The sequence below is a fragment of the Nannospalax galili genome, unplaced genomic scaffold (genome assembly GCF_000622305.1).
Source record: "Nannospalax galili isolate Female #2095 unplaced genomic scaffold, S.galili_v1.0 scaffold31, whole genome shotgun sequence".
Taxonomy (NCBI): domain Eukaryota; kingdom Metazoa; phylum Chordata; class Mammalia; order Rodentia; family Spalacidae; genus Nannospalax; species Nannospalax galili.
This window is the reverse complement of record NW_008332149.1, coordinates 2,873,330-2,891,443: the sequence shown is the minus strand read 5'-3', so window position 1 is coordinate 2,891,443 and position 18,114 is coordinate 2,873,330.

Genomic DNA, 18,114 nt, shown 5'->3' with positions numbered 1-18,114 from the left:
AGATTCTCTTCTTCCACCATGTGGGTTCCAGTAACTAAACATGGGTGTCACAGTTGGTGACAAGCACCTTTATCTGCCGAACCATCTTACTGGCCCTGTGCTCAATCTTAAAAATCACTCTATTTGCTCTTTGGAAGGAAGAAGTTTCTACTCTGTCTCTGTTTCTGTCTCCTCCTCCCCCCCCCTCCTCTTCTTCCTCCTCTTCCTCCTCCTCCTCCTCCAAAATTCATTGAGCTCATCAGGCTATCTGATGAAGCCAAACCAGGGATTTTGCTCCCAAGAAAAGCCAATTTTAACTTCTATTTCATGTATAAATTAATTCTAGTCAAGTCTTACAGATCAAAAAATCACAATCATTTTCTATACTTCATAAAGTTAAGGCAGAACTTGTAAAAGTTAATATTGGCATCATTAGAACTCTGTGGTTTCTTTATACAGCACATACCTTATATGTTATTAGATATAAGTTGTTATCATTCATGGAATGTTTATTCACTGATTTTCTAACTGGTTATTCTTAGTATGAAAGAGCATCATTTTGTATATTTGGCTTGACACTGGGATCACATCACCACTGTCTCGTGTGTTTTCTAATAGTTTTCTATGTCTGTTGTCTTGAGTTTTCTCTGGCATATAAACATCTTATCTGCAAATACTGGAGAGTTTGTTTGCTGGTTTCTAACCTTGACTCCTTTTGCATTGATTTATGTGCTGGCTTAGACATATGTGACAATGCAGAGCTTATAATGATGCATGGGTACTGGAGGACTCTACTAACTAGTATCTTGGTTAAGACATAAATGAAATGAATTCTGCAGTTTTGTGTTTGTGTAACTCTGATGGGTCTTCTTAGCATGCTTTTCTGGATTTATAAATACTACTAACAGCATCCATTCTTGCTCTCAGTTTAGAACAGCTTCCGTAATTCCTGTTTACCTGCTTCTCAATGGTTTGACTTTTGTGAGGCATCAGGGCTGACCCCTTTTCACAAAAGGCTGCTTGAAAATCATGTCATTTTTTCCCTTTTAATTTCTTGATATAAGAAATTAACTTTTCTAGAAAAATTATCGATATCATCCAAATTTTAAAATGTAGACACACAATGTTGTGCTGGTTAGCTTTGATCAAACTTAGATATACCTGGGAAGAGGGGACCACAACTGAGAAATGTCCTCCATTGGACTGACTTGTGGGATATCTGTGGGGGCATTTTCTTCATTTATAACTGATGTCTGAAGGTCCAGTCTGAATTGCAGGCTAGCCTGGTCTAAGTGTGTGTGTGTGTGTGTGTGTGTGTATGTATATATATACTTTTTGTGTTTGTGCTCTTAACTGCTGAGCCATCTCTCTAGTCCCCATTCTCCCATTCTTGTTCCCTCTTTGATGAGGGTAGGTAGTAGCTTTCCATTCCTATATTTTCACATCTCATGAGTTAATCGATTCTACTGCTTTTCAGCTCCCCAGTAAAAGCTCGATTTCATGTTTTAGACGTCTTGTTTCCTTCTGCTTTAAAGGACAGCTTCAGAACGTACACTTTGGTGTGCAGTCGTCTCGTTGTGGTTTCAGCAAAATAGGTATTTGGGAGCCAGTGGAATCTTTCTCAAGTGCTTGGACAGTTCCCCTTTACTTCCACTTGCTTACTTTCAGTTTCATTGACTTTTGTTTAGAAAGTGTAGTCTGTCTCCTCTAACACTTAAAAACTGTATTATTTATTTATTTATTTATTTATTTAGTGTATGAGTATGTTGCCTGCATGTTTGTCCATGCAAACAGAGTTTCGTTTTATAGCTAGGCTAAACAGTCTTGTTTATAGCTGTTGTGGAACGATATGTCAATGTGCCTGTGTCATGCAATGCCTGTAGAAATCAGAGGATGGCACTGAATCCCCTAGAATTGGAGTTAAGGATGATTGTTAGCCACCGTGTGGGTGCTGGGAACTGAACCTGGGTCCTCTGGACAAGCAGCTGGTGCTCTTAACCACTGGGCCATCTTTCTAGCCCCTTCTCTAACATTTTACAATATGCTGAGGTTGTCCCTGTGACATAATGTAGACTCTGACTCACTCACAGTTTAGATATGTTATAGTTTCATAAGCACTTGAAAAGAACATGCATTCTCTATTATGTTACCCCAGCAAACACATAGTATGCACATATTCCTTCTGTCATGAACTGAAAGGTATATGCATTTCCTTTTACTTGTCCTATTCACTGATCTGGCGTTTACCCCACAAAGTGTTGTCTCTAGATCACTGGGGTCATCAGCACCTGAGGCACTGTTTTAAAAATACAAAATCTTGGGCCTACTCCCAGTCTACCAATCAGAAGCTGTGTGTGGAAGCACTATGTATTTCAAGATGACCCACTGGTGATTTGGATAGATAAGGATGTACATTCATATTTGAGGCTCTGGGAGAAGGTGATAGAGGTGCGTCTCATTTTGTCTTTGTCCTGAGAAAATATTATTCTTTTTAAACCACTGATGACTTGAGAAATGTCCATGATATATTACTAAGTCAAAAGCAGATATCACCCCATATTTACAAAAGAATAATTCCATGTGCTCATAAGAAAAATTTCTCCAGAGGGGGAAAAGACTGAAGGCTCTCAGGAGCGTCAGGCAACATGGACCAAAATTCTAGCTCGTCTCCAGAGAGCTGCGTGATCTTGGGAAAATTACATTGCTTTCTTCTATGTATGTTTAGGAAATTTTTTAAAAAGTACTGCTTTTAAAATGAGAAAAAAATAACTGCTACATGCTCTCCATCTTCCATGAGCTTCTCTGCCATGCTTTGGACTGAAGTCCCCTGAAACCATGAGCCAAAATAGATCTTTCCTACCTTAAGTTTAATTGTCAATGTTCTGTCACAGAAATGCAAAAGTACCTAATGCAGTCAAGACGATGGTATCTGTTTATGATAAACCAGGATTGAGCCACACAGGATGTGGGGAGCATAGCTTCTTGTTAATGCCCTTCAGTCTTTGCTTTCAACATGTGATAGAGAAAAGAATTTCATTAAATGGCCTTTTTAAACTTTTCAAGGCTAGGAGTTGCCTGAGCTGTTGGAGAGCTTAAGAGATGCAACCCTGAAGCGGGAATCAGAGATGGGGACCCTCATTTCTATGTAACTCAAGTGCAGCTCCAGGGTGTCTTTTATAACCTCCCCAAGAAGACAAAAGCCTGGTATAACAATAAGCTTGCCAACTTGCTGAAAAGTTTATCGTCCCGTTTCACAGCTGGATACCTTCACCCCAACTCAACATCTCTGGGCTAAACAGAGTCCTTGTTTTATAGCTGTTGTGAAACCATATTCTTGGAACAATGACAGCCTCTGACTCCTTTAAAATCATGGCCAGTTGAACCCACTATGTCACTGAGATTGGCAATAAAAACAGGTTGGATATGAAGCAGATACACCTGCCTCTCAGGCTTCACTCAGGTGCCAAAAGATAGACTGATGGTGTGTGTCCAGCTCTGTGCAGAGTGGAAAGAAAAGAAAAGGTCTTCCTTTGGGAAGTGGAGCCTGGGGAAGTGTAGAACAGATGAACAGGCTACCCTTCCATCTGACAGTGAAATGATCCAGTTTCCTGGGACTGTGATTGTGCAGGGAATTTTAACCTCACTTTAGTCAATACATGAAAAAATATGTGATCCTGGCAGGAACTCACGTAGAAGCAGCATCACCCCAGGTTGCATACGCGCTGTCATTTCCTTAACACCGTGGTATTTCATTACCTGTGGGCCATTTATCTTGTTGTCTGTTTTCTCTCTTTCCTATACCTTCAGTGGGTCGATGGGCTCCCATATTACTGTCCACATCACTGTTTATTTCCCATTACTGCAGTGGAAGTTGCTAAGTTCCTCATCTTGAGTTCCCACCTCAACTCTCTAAGGTAGGTACCATCTCTAACATGGGTATCATCATTACCATTCTCCAACTTGGGGAAACTGAGGCTCTCTGCCTTGTTCAGTAACTTGCCCAGACACATATACGATGAAGCTGGAATTTTGAAAGGAAGCCTGTCCCACGCCTAAGAGTTGCTGTCAAATTGATTGCAAAATTTAGCTTCTTTCTGTTTTCATCTTTGATTTCTCAAGTAAGACATCTCAGTGACATCACAAGCCTAATAGTTGAGGTGACTGGTCAATGCATAACTATTTGACAGAAACCATCTGCAACTTTCCAGTGTACCCTTAGATTTTGGCAAAATCATCTAAATGAAAAAACATTCCAGCTTCTCCCACCAAAGTGCCTCTGTCTCCCTTTTAACTGACTTCACTCTTAGCTGAGCAACACTGATAGCCAGGGAAATCAGAGTCAGGCCTGGGTCTGTAGCCTGACCCTTTGGATGTGTGTGAATTTGTCCAAAGTGAAATGTTAATTCTCAATGTGTGATTTTACATTTTGATGCGAGTACAAGGTTGGAACCAGCTGCTTAAAAATAAATAACTTTAAACCCCATTGTGAAGAGAGGTCCTCAGGCAGGAAGCCGGTTGGGTTCCCGCCACTGGAGGAGACAGTGGGTTCCTGCTAGATGAACTGCTCCTCCTGAGCCACACAGAGCCTGGCTGTTGGTCAGCAGCTGTAGATGTGCCGTGAGAGCCACATCTGTTTGTAAATCTTCAAGAGGAATGGGGTTGGCTTTTCCATTCTTCAAATTTGGAGAAGAAAGGCAAAGAACAAATCACTTCCTGTCAGTGGAGCCCTATGTCTCCAGCTGTGGCAACTTTTTTCTTACTGGAAAAAAAAAAAAGTTTTTTAAAAACATGCCAAAAAAGGCTGTTCTGGGCTTTGGGATGGGAGTCTAGAAATACTCCCTCCAGGGAAATGCTCACAAAGCAACCAATTACTCCGAGGACTCTTTTTGGCTCTGTCTCCCCATTGTACATTGGGCACATTCTCATACCTCTTTGTTACCCCAGAAGACCCAGAAAAGGATCCATTTGCATTCTGGTTTATACCCTCATGGAGGGTTAGTATGAATGATATCTTGTGCCCTCAGTGGAACACTTTAAATCAACCAACAAACTCTGGATTGAAATTGACAACATTCTGACAGGGATTAGTTTTCCCAGCGCATTCAATGGCTAGTTCATTCACCAATTATATTCTGATTCCCTATTATGTGCCAAATGTCGCTATAGACTCTGGGTATTTCAGGATACAGGACCTATCGCCTGTTTTCAAGCCCAGTTTTATGAAGAAAAGTAAATAATGAGAAGGCAAAGGAGTGACTTATATCAGAGGGATGGGTGAAACAGTGGCTGGCTAGACTGAGGCCTGGTAGGGAAGACAGGGCCAAAGACAGCCGGCTTCCTGGAGGAGGTTAAGATGAGTCCAGGTTTGGAAAGACCTGAAAAGTAGCAAAGTATTTAGAAAGGAGGCTGAAGAGAGGGCTCAGTGGTCAGGAATTCTTACTGTACAACAATGAAAATGGAGATTGGATCCCAGTACCCACATAATAAGCCGGGCATAACTGCAGCTCCCTGGGATCCAGCACCCTCTTCTGTTCTCAGCATATGCACAAGTACTGCCTGCCATGGCGCACATACATGTGATACTCTCATACAGACATACACACATAAATAAAGCGAATCTTATGAAAACATATATATGACAGGAGGAATGACCTGTATAAAGGCAGGGCAGTGAGAAGGGAGGTGCATTGTGGGAGTTGTAGCTCTGCATGGAAAGCAGTGGAGGCAGATGAGATCATGGCCCAGAGGAAGACCCGGGTACCATGCTGGTTATGACATCATGGCTTCTGTGAGAAGTCCCTGGAAACATCTTAGCACTGAGAGGAATCTCCTTGTGGCCATAGAGCCCATCAAAACGCGCTTCCATGTGGGAACTTTCCCCTTGATCGTCACTGGTCACCATCTATTTTGTATTTCCCAAAACACACAGACACACGCATATATCCATGCAGACATTTCAGACAGGTCCCTTTGGCTATGGCTAAATCATCCAAAGTTACAATGCTGCTTGGCTGTGGAGTGTAGTCGTTGTACGTGGGACACATCTGTACTGACTCCTTTCACAGCACAGAGGAAGGGTTCTCCACCCAGCGCTTTGGGATGTTCTCCTGGGGTCCTGTGCTGAGCTGGCGAAGGGAGCTCCTCCCCTTCCAGCTCCTTTCTGCTCTTTCCTCTAGAATATCTGACCTTTTAATCTGCTCCTCCAACAATGCCTCCATCTCCCTTCTTATTCCATCCAACCTCTTTCTTTTCCAACTAATAGTAGGCTAGTATCCTCCTGATACCCATAGGCCCCTGCCTCAGCAGTATGTGAATAAAGAAGGCAGGCACAGGAAGGGGAGTGTTGGGTCTGAGGGCTGAGCTGGGCCTAGTGAAAAGATCATCTAGCTCTGCTTGCATTTTCTAGGCTTTCCTTTGGTACTTTCACTATTTCTGAAAAAACAAACAAGAAAACAAAAACCAAGCCCATATATCTTACAAAGGAGTACTAGGTTTTTGTCAAGGGGCCCAGAATAGTTCTGTTTGAATAATTCTAAAATTATTGAGTCATGTGTGATTTATCTCTCTCTCTCTCTCTCTCTCTTTTTCTTTCTTTTGCATTTTGTTTATTGTTTGTTTGAGACAGGGTTTCAAACTCACTAAATAGCCAAGAATGGCCTTGAACTTCTGATCCTCCCATGAACACCTCCCACGGGCTGGGATTGCAAGTGTGTAGCACCACGTGTCTCATTTATGTGGTACGAGAGATTGAACCTAGAGCTTTGTGCATACTAGGCAAGTAGTGCTCCATCACCTGAGCTACAGCCCCACATGCATTTTCTTTATGAAGCTCTTTCCCATCCATTTCACACTGATGGAAGTGTCCAATCATCTTTCTTAGTTCTCTATTATTATGGGGCTGGGGGGTTGTTGACAATGTTTATACAGGGATTGAATTTTCCAAACTCATTCAGTGGACAGTTAATTTATTCCACAAACAATAGTTTAAGCCCCTATAATATGCCAAATGCTGCTCTTGGTTCTGGGGATTTGAGGATAAACGATACATTACCTGTGTTCAAGCCTACATCATTCAAAAAGATTGAAAAACGAAGTAGGCAGCTGGGAGGCTGGTAGCGAGGGTTACCGAACATATAGCAATCTCATGTGGTTCATGCCTGCCAGGTTCTACCTATTGGGTTCATCTTCATGCATGCATCGTTCAGTATGTGGTTACACACGGACTGTATCCTGTTTGCTCAATGAATCAATGATTCCTGACACTCACAATTAACTTGTAAGTTAGGCCTGATTGTTTCCAATTTATAAACAGGAGGACTAAAGTTCTTGGTTGAGTAACTCACAGTTACTTAACCAATAGATTGTTGATTCCCATTTCTAATTCAGGTCTTCCTGGTGCTGTAATTCATGTTCTTTCCAGGAAACTATGAAGTCAACAACCACCTGTCATGTCATTAAATACAGTCATGTGCATAAAGTAACCTTAGCAGGATGGAGAGATAGCTCAGCAGTTAAAAGCACTGACTGCTCTTGCAGAGGACCCGGGTTCGATTCCCAGTACCCACATGGCGGCTATGAACCATCCTTAACTCCAGTTCCAGGGGAATCTGGTTCCCTCTTCTGACGTCCGTGGCATTGCATGACACAGTGCACTCACATACATGCAGGCAATACACTCATACACATAAAATAAAAATAATAAATTAATTAAAAAAAGAGTAACCTCTAGCACAGACACCAAATGCCACTGTGGATTTGGATGATGCTTATAACCCAATGTATCACTTCCTGGTTGCCTCCCTCCCAAGAATTGTCTCCCTGATCCATATCCAGTGCTAGACTCACTCACTCAGCCATCCATGCATCCTACAAATATTCATGAAGTTTTGACTATGTGCTAGACGTTACAGACAAAGATGATGCCAACAGCTCCTGCCCTTAAGAAGTACTAGAACTCACCATGGTGTATTAGTCTCCTATTTGACTACCTTAAGAACAAACACAGCCTTAGGAGTATTTTCATTTCCAGCTCCTGACAAAAGACCTGTCTGAGAGGAGGCCCTCAATAAATATTGGCTATACTGGATTGATGTGGTGTCTAATAGGATGATAGATGCTCTATACAAAATCATGCTTCTTGGGACACAGGCATGCTTTGGGAGACATGGGTATGGACTAATTCTTTCAGATCATTGAACTGTAATTTAATAAATGGCACGATTGCCTTAATATAGAGATTTGCTAGAGGAATTAGATTCATTTTCTTCTTTCACTCTACAAAGCAATTGTCATCATCTTTAATACGATAAGCCAATAAGAACTCATTTAACTATTTTTCTTCTTTTTAAACTAGGTTGTACACAGAGATGATACAGAATTTAAAAACCACAAAATGGTGTAAAATTAAAAGTAAGTGCTCCACCTCTGGCTTTCAACTCTAGAATGTGCAGCTGCACCCAGCTTTCTTGAACCTACTTGCAGACGTGTCCTGTATACACCCAAGATTCATGCCTGTGTCCGGCCCACGGCCCCCTACATTTTACACACTGCTGTATGCTCACTTTGTTCACTGATTTATGCTATGCCCTGAAACCTTTTTATGACCTTGCACGGATACTGATCTCACTTTTAAACGGCCTTTACATTCATGTTACTGTAGCTTATCTGGAACCCTGCTGAGGCTCACTTAGGCTGTTTCCAAATGTTTGTTTCATTGCTTACAAAGCCACAGTGGATATCCTAATACATATGTCAGTTTGCACACCTGTGGTATAGCTGTCAGATGAATTCCCAGAAGCAAAATTTAAGTAGATTAATTTCACTTTTGAAATTTAAATTGAAATGCATTAATTCTTGTGTGCGCGCACACATGTGGACTTCGGCAGTCGATGTGGTGTGTCCTCCTCGATGGCTCTCGGCCTTATTTTTTGAGATAGATTTTCTCACTGAATCTGAAACTCACATTTCTGCCAGGCTGGCCAGCTGCCCAAGGATCCTCCTCTCTCTGCCTGCCCAGGGCTAGGATTACAGGTATGTAGCACCCCACCCACTTTTCCTGTGGGTGCTGGGGACCGAGTTCAGGTTTTCACGTTTATGCAGTCAGCACTTTACTGACTGATCAATCACCCCAGTCCTCAAATGCATTCGTTATAATAAACAAAGTTAGGTAAAAGCCAAAAGTAGTGCTGGCCAAAGGACACATGCCTTTTAAGACAGGCATAGGCCAAGTTCTCTGCAGCAGCTGTGCCAATGTACCCTGCTACATTGGAAGCTTCACACTGCTTTCCTCTAGCCAGAGATCTGAACTGACTTTTCAACAGCCAGTTTAACATTAAGACAACGATTCTCAGGAAGACAGCGGCATGGTGGCCGCACATTGTGACTCATCTTCAACTGCTGCTGTTACTTGAAGTGAAAGAGATGCCTTGTTTTATTAATTGCATTTTTATATCAACACTCATTCCAAAGTGAGCTTGAGACTGACCATTTAATAAACACGGGAATCTGGGCAAGAGTAATTTCACATCAAGAGAACAGAACACACAGAAAAAAGAAGAAAAGTTAGAAAACAATATTTCTTTAAGTCCAAAAAAAATTTGCTAATTTTGGTTCACAATGTTAACTTTAAACTTCTTGAAGGTCAGGGCAAAAATATTGTAATCAGTTAACAAATGGATCAATTTTATAAGGAAAAACATACCCAAGAAGATCAAAAGTTTTTATAGCTTTTAAATCTAAGAGAAATTCCTGTGGTTTATTGCAGAAGGGATTCCAGGTAGTAAAATAGATCATGTCCTCAATAAAAGCTTTAAAATAAAAGAAAAAGTGGGATATGATGACTCAGATCTGTGAGCCCAGCACCTAGCAGGCTGAGGCAGGAGGATTGCTGAGTTTGAGACCATCCTGGCTTATAATATGAGACTGTTTGAAAAACAAACCAAAACAGGGTCTGGAGAGATGGCTCAGTGGCTAAGAGCACTGCCTGCTCTTGCAGAGGACCCAGGTTCGATTCCCAGCACCCACATGGTGGCTAACAACCGTCTGTAATTCTAGTTCCAGGGGAATCCTACACCCACTTCTGACCTCTGTGGGTACTGCATCACATGGCTGCACTCACACACATGCAGGCAATGCACTCATACACATAAAATAAAAATAATAAATAAAATATTTTAAAAACGACAACAAAAAACCACAATGGGAAGGAAGGAAGGGAGGGAAGGACCAGGGACCATGGAACTATTGTGCTGTCTTCTCAGAGGGCTTTCAAAGACCCCTCAATGGTCTCAGTGGCCACTCTTCTTTGAACACAGCTGTAGCTCTAGAAGCTGAGGGACATTGCTGTGGGTCACGGGTCTGCAGGTGGGGTGTTTAGTCTGGGTTTGGGTAAGCAGTTCTGGTCTTGGTGGAGTTTTCTCGCCAACCAGGAGGTCACTTGGCTGTTGTGGGGACCAATAGAGCATATTGACTCTGTTCACCAAGTCTGTCAGCCTTCAGCATATTATTGCACTTGAATGTTCTTGTGACCCACCAGAGCTCCAGGAGCAGAAGCAGAAGGGTGGGAACGCTTCCTCAAACCCCAGCACGCACTGCTTCTGCTAACACCCTCTTGGCCAAAGGGCTCCATCACATGGCCAAGGTACAAAATCAAAAGCTAGAGAAGTTAGGGTGGTAGCACATGCCTTTAGTTCCAGCACCTGGGAGGCAGAGGCAGATGGATTTCTATGAGACCAAGGCCAGCCTGGTCTTCATAGTGAGTTCCAGGCCAGCTGGGGCAATGGGGAGACCCTATCACAACAAACAACCAAAGAAAATAGAATCAAATCAAATCAAATCAAAACAAAACAAAAGGTAGAGAAGCAGACTCGAGTATGAACTGTGGTCACATGCAGAAAGGTGTGCAGACAGGGAAGAGTGCAGAGGACATAGCTGGCCCCCTAGAACTGCAATTCACTGCAGGAGGCAGGAGACCAAGCCTGGGAGAGCCAGGAAGAGGCTCCCTTCAATGGAGTGTTCAGCTGAAGCTAAGGGAAGGTCTGCTTACTGTGAGTGTGAATGTGACCACCATCTAAGAAGTAGAGACGAGGGAGCGGAAACTCCAGTGCAGAAATAAGCCAGGAAGGATAAAGTGCCTTCAGGCCATCACCAGGTCCAAACCAGTCCTCAGGTCCCCACCCCCATGTCCGTACAGCCTCCAAAGCCATGTTCATGTGTGCTATTATCTGTCCAAAACATGGATGTTACACCCAGCTGCTGGGGTTCAAAGTTCAGCAATGGATGATAAGCTGTGTGACGTGGAGGCAAGTGTCCTCAGTTCTCTGTGACTCAGTTTCTTCACCTAGAACATGGTGGTGGTGATGGTCTTCTCTCACACTTTTGAGATCGGATGGGTTAATGCAGGAAAGGACTTGGTGCCTGGTACATAGATGTATGGTAGTAAATTTTTTTTAAAGAATTATTTCTGTCATTTACATTGAGAAGACTCCTGATCAACAGAGTGAACTGGGTGGGGGGATTTCAGTGGATTTGAGGAAAGACAAAGCTATCTCACATAGTTACTGGGCTCCTGGGTTCACCCCAAGCTATTGACCTGCTTTCTAAAGCCAAATCTACCAACCAAGACAAAAGCAAATTATGTAACTTTAGCTAGGATTACCCTAATCCAGATTTTGCTCTATGACTGCGTCACCTGGGGAAGAGTCATCTGAGTCATCATAATTAGAGGACTTAGTACCCGAAAGCAATGTACAAGGACACCAGAGCACCCCAGATGTGGGGTGAAGTTGGCCTGCACCAGGGACCTGACAGACAGGCTGGGCAAGACTGCTATGTGGATTCATAGTGTGGATAAATGATTTCTGGAGTCTCTTTTGCAGGCACCACCTCCCTGCGCACTGGGCCTCAGTGGGTAACTGAAGCTGGTGAAGGCTTACACTTGTAGGGTCTGCCTGCCATCGGGACTCTCCTCAGATCTGCAGAGCAGCAGTTAACAGTGTGGCTGAGGGCTGTCTGACTGCAAGCAGGAATAAAGCCCAGCATTGTGCCGGCCCTACACCACCATTCCCTTCCCAGAGTTCCCGATGGTTTGTTACCCTGGGATCGGCCTGAATGTTCTCTTTGTCACAGACCGTCTTGTGCCGAGGTGGGTTTGCCTTCTCTGCAGTAGTCTGGGTTAAATAAATACATTAAGGCAACATACTCGGCTTGACACTGGAGCCAGCCTCAATAACTCAAATAATTCATGTGGCAAAAGACAGAGCCACTGTGGTTTTGAATTCATTTAAAGATGGATTTCTTTGTTCTGTTTCTTTGGTTGAGGATGGGGAGGCCACACTCTGCTGGCCATTTTTTCTCCATCAAATCTGAGAGTTTAAATCCTGGACAGATGAGCACTGAACTCAACCTTCAGCCAGTTACCGGGATGCTGTACTGACATCACCACATAAATACACACTCGAAAGAAAGCCGCGATTAAGCTCAGTGCTGATTTTTATCACTTTTCCAGCACACCAGCAGTCAGCTTGTTCGTGAAAGCCCATAATATTTAGAAATGTGCTGTGTTAGCCCCAGAGGCTTAAATAAACTAAAACCAGGGAGTGTTTTAATGTAACGAATTACCTTTATATGTGATATTATGACACTAACTGATGCTCAATGGGGCCAACACTGGGCACAGGGTATTCTTTGGGGGATTTTATGTATACTTCTGTATCTGAAATAAGTTTCAGCTCTTTTTTTTAGAGTAGAAAACATTTCTATCTCAATACCATTGCATATGTCTAGAACACTCAAGAATGGGTGAAATTGTACATTTAAAAAAGCCTAAAATCTTTTAAGGCTTTTGTGCTTGGGCCAACAGGAGGATGAAACTGAGGGAAACGCCAGTGTGACCTCCTTTAAAAAGAAGCAAGTTTAGGGGCTGGAGAGATGGCTCAGCCATAAGAGCACTGGTTGCTCTTGCACAAGATCTGGGTTTGGTTCCTAGCACCCACATGGTGGCTAATAACCATCTGTAATTCCAGATTCAAGGGCTTCAATGCCCTTTTCTGATCTCCATGGGCAGATCCTTGCATGGCATGGGTGCACTTATATACAGGCAGGCATATATGCATTCATACATGTAAAAAAAAAAGCACCAATCCCAGCACTTGGGAGGCAGAGGCAGGTGGATCTCTGAGTTCAAGGCCAGCCTGGTCTACATAGTGAGTTCCAGGACAGCAGGGGCTACAGGAAACCCTGTCCCAAAAAGACAAAAAAAAAAAAGAGGCAAAAGTTTTGTTTTCTAAATATAGCAAAGATTTTCAACCAGGGGACACTCTGCCATGTTGACATATCTATGTGTGTGTGTATGTGTCTGTGTGTCTATGTGTATGCCTCTTTGTGTATGTGTCTGTGTGTGTGCCTCTGTGTGTGTATGTGTCTGTGTGTCTGTGTGTATGCCTCTGTGTGTCTGTGTCTGTGTGTGTGTCTCTGTGTGTGTGTGTCTGTGTGTGTGTGTGGGTCTCTGTGTGTGCGTGTGTGTATGTGTCTGTGTGTGTGCCTCTGTGTGTGTATATGTGTATGTGTCTGTGTGTGCGTGTGTGTATGTGTCTGTGTGTGTGCCTCTGTGTGTGTATGTGTGTATGTGTGTGTGTGTGTCTGTGTGTGCGTGTGTGTATGTGTCTGTGTGTCTGTGTGTATGCCTCTGTGTGTCTGTGTGTGCGTGTGTGTATGTGTCTGTGTGTCTGTGTGTATGCCTGTGTGTCTGTGTCTGTGTGTGTGCCTCTGTGTGTGCGTGTGTGTATGTGTCTGTGTGTGTGCCTCTGTGTGTGTATGTGTGTATGTGTGTGTGTGTCTGTGTGTGCGTGTGTGTATGTGTCTGTGTGTGCATGTGTGTATGTGTCTGTGTGTGCGTGTGTGTATGTGTCTGTGTGTCTGCCTCTGTGTGTCTGTGTCTGTGTGTGTGCCTCTGTGTGTGCATGCGTGTATGTGTCTGTGTGTCTGTGTGTATGCCTCTGTGTGTCTGTGTCTGTGTGTATGCCTCTGTGTGTATGTGTCTGTGCGTGTGCCTCTGTGTGTGTGTGTGTCTGTGTGTGTGTGTCTGTGTGTGTGTATGTGTCTGTGTGTGTGTCTCTGTGTGTGTATGTATCTGTGTGTGTATGTGTCTGTGTGTGTATGTGTCTGTGTGTGTGCCTCTATGTGTGTGTGTGTCTGTGTGTGTGTGTGTGTCTGTGTATTTTAAGCAGGGTGATATTGTATGAAATGAGTGGAAATCACAAAGCCACTGTCTATCCTACCTCATATCCTACCTACACTGATGATTCAAAATGCCAGGTGGTATGTTAGGAAGCCAAACGCAGCATACGTGGGGGAATGTGGCCTACATCGTAGGTACACTCTAACAGGTAAAAGTATTGTGACCATCTTAAAGAGGTTGTAGAAGCACTAATCTCTCCTTTCCGCACATTCTCTAGCTGTTACGCGCTGTTTCAAAATTCTCATTCCCAGGGCTGGGGAGATGGCTCAGTGGATAAGAATGCTTGCCATGCAAGCAAAAAGAGCTGAGTTCAGGTCCCCAATATTCATGAAAAAAAAGCTTTGGGTGTCTGTAACTCCAGCCCTGAGGGTGGTAGAGACTTGAGGATTGCTAGAACTTACTGGCCACCAGCCTTGCTTTGTGTTCAGTGAGAAACCCCCATCTCAAAGGAGTAAGGCAGGGTCAAAAAGCAGGATACCTGAAGTCCTTCACTCGTCTCGTCTCTGTATGCACTGACTCATGTAGCTACAGACACACAGGTACATACACCACATATACACACACTTCATACAAGTGTATACAAGCACATTTCCACCCATACCCACACACACAATTCCCATCTCCACTTATTGTAAGCATATTTCTATAAAATGACTTACTGAGAGGGCTTTCCTGACTCAGAATCCAAACAATAAAAGATGCCATTCACATTGGTTTGCTTTTTTTGTTTTCAATTTTTTATTTTTGAAATGACTTAAACTCATAGTTTCTAAAACAGTAAAGAGCATCCGTCAACCCGCTGCTCCCAGAGAACATCTCATACCACGTGGTCTAGCCAGACAAACTGACATTTGTCAAAACCAGGACTTTGACAGTGGTTCAACACTGCCACATGCATCTCCTTATCTATAGTTTCAGAGAATGTAGTCAAATGCAGTCTGGAAATATGAAATGGAAAAGTCCAGAAACACAATTCATGACTTTCAAATTGTATGTCATTCTGGATACCATGATGAAATCTCATCCCATCAGCTCTGCTCTACCTGGGATGAATCATTTTATTGTGCAGAGTGTCCATACTGTATATCTTACCCACCTGAGAGTCACTCACATTAGCCTTTTCTGTTACCAGAATGCAGTCTGGTAGTCAGGTCATACTTATTTTATTTAAACGAAACCCAAGAGTAGGGATCCGGGCAACTCAGCATACAGAGAAGTCATCAAGTGCTTCCTTTATGGGAAAAGATGAAAGTTCTAGATTATGAAGGAAAGGATCATATGCTGATGTTGCTAAGAAGGAAAGAATCTTATATTCAAGAAATTGTGAAAAAGGACAAAGAAACCCATACCAGTTTTGCTGTCACATCTCACACTACAAAAGTTCTAGGCAGAGTGCATGGTATGTGCTTAACGCAGATGGAAGAGGCATCCAAACATAAATATATAGGGGAAGACCACCACATGTGTAAGGTTTGGACGGTCCATCATTTCAGATATCCATTGGGGGTCTGGAATGTGTATCCCTCTGACAGAGGAGGGTACTGTGTTAAACCACAAACCAATTTGAGATTTACCACTTTGCTCAAGGTTTATATGATAAGGCATGGGAAAAAAATGTATGTATTCCAACCCAAATATTCATTTTCATTCCTTTGGAATGGCTTTGCATGGAAAGTGTTACAGTGTTGATCTTTCTGCTTCTAAATAATGCTCACTGTCAAGGTACAATCTGATGCAAAGAAAGAAAGTCATAGGAGACAATCAACCTCCACCCTTTTCCAAACAAAGACACAAAGAATGCTTTCCGGGTATTGCTCATCCCCCTACCCTAGTGTGTTAGTGCAGGTGAGAACATGCCAAAGTACACTTGTGGAGGCCACAGGACAACCTCAGGTGTTTAGCCCTTGCCTTCTACCTTGTGTGAAAGAGTTGCTTGCTGTTCACTATAGCTTATGCCAGACTAGCTGGTCATTGAGTTTCTGAGGAATCTCCCCATCTCTGGCTTCCATCTCACTATAGGAGTTCTCACAACTGGCTTTATGTAGGTTCTGAGGCTCCTAAGTCAGGTCTTCATACTTGTATGGTAAGCAGCTCATCCACTGAGCCATCTCCTTAGCCCCTAGTGCCTTTTCATGTTATTTTAATTTATCAGCTTACAAGCCTTCTGAAGGCTCAAATATTAGGCATCAGGACAAAATGTAATGCCCTTTCCAGCACTGCTTCACGTCCCCAGCGTCTGCAGCCACCTGCACTTTCTGTCCTTCCCCTGCAGGATATATTTAGGTGTTTGGGAAAAGAAGTGACAGATGAATGCTCAGCGCTAAACAAGATCTTTATAACAGCTTCCCTAAGGGTTGGGCAACATTGTGGAAGAAGGGGTGGCTAGCACATAAGAGCCAGAAAGTAGAGAGAAGGGCTGCGACTTGTCATCTTCTGGACAAGACACAGCCTTTGCAGTCATGAACTCACAGCAGCTGAGGATGCCTGCACAGAATCTACAAAAGACTGGGCCTGTCAACTGTCAGGCATGGATAGAGGAGGGCTTTGGGAACCCTAACCCTTACTGCTGAACGTTTGCTACTGATAGATACAGGGAGCAGGGAAATCATTGCCTTCAGTTGTGTGCCCACTAATGACCTCACCAGGGCTCCAATGGACACTTCCAATCTAATGGTCATACAAATGACCCTGGCAAAACTAAATGGGTCACAAAATAAAACCAAAAGTCATAAATCTGGGAAAGTGTCTGGTTCAGGGGAAGATGAAAGTCAGGGAAAGAGAGTAGTCAGAGTGCATTAAATACATGTATGAAATTGTGAAGCAAAATTAATAAAAAAGGATAATAAGAGACTCTTTGCCCATGTGGTGGCACACGCCTTTAATCCTGAAACTTGGGAGGCAAAAGCAGGGGGATCGCAGTGAGATAGAGGCCAACTTGGTCTACATAGTGAGTTCTAGACTAGCTGGGGCTACAGGGAGACCCTGTGTCAAAAAGATAAAAAAACAGAGAGACTCTTTAAAATAAAAGTGGAATGCTCTGCCAGGCACGCCCGAGGAAATGTACTGCCTTTATTGGGATGCCACCACTGCACTGTACCACTTCAGATGGGCCCAGTGCAGATGAGACACTGTGCATAGCCTTTGACCTTGGCATCCCTTGAAAGCCTTGGAGAGGAGATAGTGTGGGGACACAGATAGAGTTCATGAAGCTGTTCTGTCCTCGAAATGAAAAATGCGCACATTCTCACATAGACAATCAGAAATAATGGTTACCAGATGCCTGGGCATTCCCTGAGCTAGGCAAATTGACACAAGTAGATGATGACATGTAATACTGAGCGAAGGATTGTGAAAGAACTTGTAAGGAGCTGGGTAGAGAAGCTGTGGTGGCTGATGTCAACTGTCAACTTGAGGGAATTAGAATCACCGTGGAAACACACCTCTGGGTGTGTGGATGAGGGTGTTTCCAGAAAGGTTTAACTGAAGAAAGAAGACCTACCCTGAGTTTGGGCAGCACCATTCCGAGGGCTGAAGTCCCAGTCCCAGACTGAATAAAAGGAGAAAGTGACCTGAGCACCAAGCATTCAGCACTCTGTGGCTCCTGACTACAGGTGCAATGTGACCATGCCTCGCGCTCCTACTGCTGTGACCTTCCTGTCATGATGAACTGTACCTCCAACTGTAAGCCAAAATAAGCCCTTCCTTCCTTAAAATATTTTGTCCTGTTCTTTTTTTTTTTGGCACACTAACAAGAAAAGTAATTAATATAGTGGCACATGCCTATAATCCCAGAACTTGGGAGGTAGCGGCAGGAAGATCAAGAGTTCAAGGTCATCCTTAGCTACATAGTGAGTTCAAGGCCAGCTCAGTTTACTGAGACTATTTCTATCTCTGTCTCA